Below are 4,621 nucleotides of genomic sequence, written 5' to 3' on the forward strand. Positions count from 1 at the left end.
ATGTCCATATAGACCCATTAAGTCTGCTGTTTGCTTTGCTGTTTGCTGTTGCTATTGTAACCTTTTGTGTTGGGTTCGTTTAGGTGGAATCCTCACTTAGTAAATAGAGGGAGACAAGAATGCTCTCGAACAGTTTAATGAATCAATTCTCTCTCTTTTTCTTTTCACACTCACTTCCTGATCCTCCAAAACATATGATGTCAACATCCAATCACCTTGATGAATTTCCAATAACTTAACTTAACAGAGTAGTCCTAGATGGACCAAATGTTATTTATAATTTACCAACTTAGATATAACTTCTAATTTAATTAACCTTCCAACATAATAGAAAATGCTCCAGTTTACACTATAATCCTGCTTTTTGGTGAGCGGGTATTTATGATGTAATTCAGTAAAACTGAATAAAAGAATATTTAACCCTTCAAAGTGGATACCTCACATATTTAATATGTCTAATGTGGTTCTTGTGCTGGTAAAAGTACACAATGCTGTTGACCATATTATTACTGAAAACCTACTAAAGGTGAGGTAATAATAATGATGATAATAATAATACCATTATCCATCTACCCTCAACCATCTTGTTTTTTTTCTACATTTGTCTACATTCTACATTATGTCTGTTTTTTTGCGCTTTCTGTTATCATTTTCATCTGTTCTTGTTTTTAAATGCTCCAAATGTAAAGCACTTTGAGCTGCATTCTGTATATGAAAGGTGCTTTACACACTGATGTTCTAGAGGTAATAAATACAAAAAAAGAAAGAAATCAGTACCCGTACCAGGAAAAAAAAGATGCACACACTATAAAATGTGTGTCACAGCGACACTGATTTTTCTCAAAAATACCAATCAAATAATCATACAGTGAAAAGTATTTTTTACTTGTGTTGGAATATGTGCAAAACCCTAAACTGACCTACAGAGACAACTTGTTTTGGTAACTTAAGGTGAGTCTCGAAATTCTTGAGAATCATGGACAGGGTGATGACAAGACTACCAGGCCTGATATTTGACGTCTTGACATTATTGGAGGTTTCCCAAAGTCCTGATGTGCCAGATGGGGGCTCTTTACAAAGGTGCCCCTGCCATAATTGCAGGGAAATGTCCACAGACCTTGAAGGGCTCTGCTACTGCTCGGCCCCTGAAAACTGCATTATGGCATACATGCAGTACTACATATTTGATGAGGGTGTTTTACGGCTAGCCCGTGCTGCGTGGAATGATGTTTTTGCTATAGACGATGACCAGGAACCAGGAGTGGAGCAGCGACAGTACAGCATGCGGGAAAGACAGTTTGTACTGTGGCAGCATGACCACTGGGTGAAGGCAACAGAGTTGTCATTCCAAGCTGCTGTGTTTGGAAAATTAGGCATACATTTCCTGTATGGGTCAATATGTTGGATTCAGGGTGCACCGCCTGATGTAAATATGTAAATAGTTTTTTGATCCCTTTGTTATATATGTGCAATGGCAATAAATGTAATCGGTTCATTTTTCATTTATTTTGACAACTAAATTAGCATTCACTTTGGGGACCACCCTCCCCCCGTGAAACCTGAGTCCTGACAAGTTCAGATGTTGGTGGGGGCTGCGTTGCGGCAAGCAAACCCTAGCTCTTGGGATCATCAGGCCTTGACCATCAGGCCTTAAGGCTCCGTTATGCTTTTACGACTGCGTTACTGTGTGGCCACGCAGTCGTGAACCTTTCAAAGTTCTCAGTCGGTTGGTGGGTGTCGGTTGGTGGGAATATTTGTATTCCTTCAAGGATGTGTTGAAGAGGTGCTCATATTTCCTTACTACTTCTGCCAAATGTTCTTTTATTTAGTCCATGGTGAAAATTCAATTCAATTCAATTCAATTTTATTTATATAGCGCCATAATACAATTGTCTCTAGGCGCTTTACAGAGCCCAGAGCCTGAACCCCCTTAGTGCAAGCACATTGGCAACACGGGCAAGAAAAAACTCCCTGTTAGTCAGGAAGGAACCTTAAGCAGAACCACGGCACATAAGGGGGGACCCATCTGCTTGAGGTCGGCCGGGTGGAGATAGGATTGGCGGGCGCCAACACTTTTAAATATTTGTATTCAAACTTTTAAAATATTTAATTTTGTTGTGAGATGAGGGAATGAAACGGCAAAAGTGAGATTCAGGGAATTATGTAGTTAGCGGACCAATCACAGCCCTGCGGTCTCCGTGCGGTTTCCCTCTTGACGGATAGTTAAAAAATTTGGCAGGTGCACGTCAGGCCACGGAGAGGTGCTTGGAGGGGGTTTGCAACTATGCAGAGGGCTCTGCGTATAAGGCCCATTCCACTTCCCAGCCTCTTGGCAAGGATGGCCTTCTGCAGGCCTGGAATGTAGTTGTAGCCCTTGGTCTCCTTACGTATACACTCCAGCGCTTGGATTTCTTGTTATAGTACCGTCTGTACATAGTAAAGTAATTGCACAATTCCACAACTGTTTAGGTAAGAACTAATGATTTATTTTTGGTAGTACACAACTGTTATAACAAACACTTACATCCTGTGTCCATCACTGCTACGTGCAAGAAGGCGGTGGTTGTGGTAGCTGTAATCAATTGTTGCAAGCAATGTCCGCGTTTTGTGTACAAGTCGGCTGTAGATAAACCACTTTCCTGCATACATCAGTATATGATTTTGGAAATTCCCCAAATCTGAAGTTGTCCCGAAAAATGCATACAGAAGCCAAAAAGGCCCCGTCAGTGACAAACTTCTCACAACTAGATGCTACTCCAGGTTATTATTCTTGCTAAGACAGTAAGGTGTGGACATGTGAAAATCCAATATTTTGCACAACATTGAGATTACAATTAATCTTATTTGAGAGTGTAAAATAGGTTTTGTAAATGGCATACCCGTCGTAGCTTTTTGCCCAAATTCTTTGCGGCATGCCAGATGTCAAGAGAATGTCGGAGTCCCCAAGCCTTATATTTGCCACGCTCTGGATCTGTAACAAACCCTATAGCCTTTACAGTCACACAACTACCAAGACAAAATCAGGAATTCAAATAATACCATCTGTTTTCCTTACTAAGGAATGCCGTTATCTGAGGGTGGGTCAATTTCCCACTTGTCAACAGTCACAATATGCACAATGTCCCTTGAATCTTGCTCGATGGTTGTGTATGTGCAGTACTGTGCACAGTAGCCTGCAGAATGAAGAGTACAGATGTCAATGTGGGAACTGTCTGCATCATGAAATTCAGACACACACAGAAACAAACATACCTGGGGAATCCATTCGAGAGGGAGTTCAATCTTTAACTGGCATGTGGCATCAGGAAGTACATGCCACTGGCAGGAGGCGGGACATGCCAGTGAGCCGCCAATCAGCAGCATTGACCGTTGACAGCCAATTGCACGAAGTAATGCAAAAGCTGTGAGGACCTTTATGTTATGTTGTGCCCATCTGACCCAAAATGTTTTGTATTATGATGTCTTATTAAAGTATCTATTTTTCTTGTGAAGCTGATGTCTGATTGCTCTGGCATAGCTCAAATATTTGTATTGCCAATAACATAAATAAACAAAGTTTTCGATGCAAAGTCGGCAGCGAGAAAAAAAAATTTCTTTAAATAACGCACACTGGAGTTGAGTTAACATACTCTCGTAATGTAATTATGCCGGATTGCTCTGTTGTATTATAAATATAAAGGCTGAAATGATCTTTACCACGGTAAAAGCAATAAATAGCCTACTTGACTGTAAAAGGAGCTTGTTATCGTTCATCAAACTATAACGTTATACCTACTGAAACTTTAATATTCAACACATGGTAGGTCTACCACAAAATGTATTAGCTTTGTAGGTGAAATTGGTACCAGCCTCACATGGGAGTACCAGACTATGTAGGTAACTTACCCTGTGAGCAGGAGCCGGGTGAATGTGGGTGCAATTGTGTGTAAATTGTGATACCGTCTTTGCGAGGGCCACCAAGACACACTGGTGCTGTCCTTGCAACAGCAACAATATGTTGGTAGTCTCACCCGATTGGACAGGCATCAACCATTCAACACAAAGGCAGATCAATTAAGTTGAACACCTAGGGGGCGCCACACAAAGTGTAGTGTCCTCCACGTGGTCAAAATAATGATAATCCACAAATCAGTCTCGTTAAATATATCAGTCTCATAAAATATATTATACTATCAATTTGGAACTCTGATTAATAATTAAATTAATAACTACAACCAAAGTTACCTTACTAATAGTATAGTTGAAGGTCATTAGAATTCTGAATAGAAGAGGTTGGCAACGTCCATTCTTGTGCAACATTAAATAAACCAGCGTATATAAATCAAAGTATTTATTCACACAATGATACGAAAATAACACACAATATGTAATCTAGCTAAATGTAACTAACCAATGAATTGAAGGAATGGGTGTATGTGTAATCGAGAGGGAGTGTGTGTGTGAGCTTGTGAGCTTGGGGTTGCGCTGTTAGGAGCGCGCCAGAAAGAATGTGTGTGTGTGTGTTCCTTTGTCTGATCACCGTAGTTCCGCGTGCATGTGTGTGCACGCACGCGAACATACATGTGATGTGAACAAGGACGAGCCTATATGCAGCGCGAAGTTCGAGTATTCTCTTCGCGCG

The sequence above is a fragment of the Clupea harengus genome, chromosome 19 (genome assembly GCF_900700415.2).
Source record: "Clupea harengus chromosome 19, Ch_v2.0.2, whole genome shotgun sequence".
Taxonomy (NCBI): Eukaryota; Metazoa; Chordata; class Actinopteri; order Clupeiformes; family Clupeidae; genus Clupea; species Clupea harengus.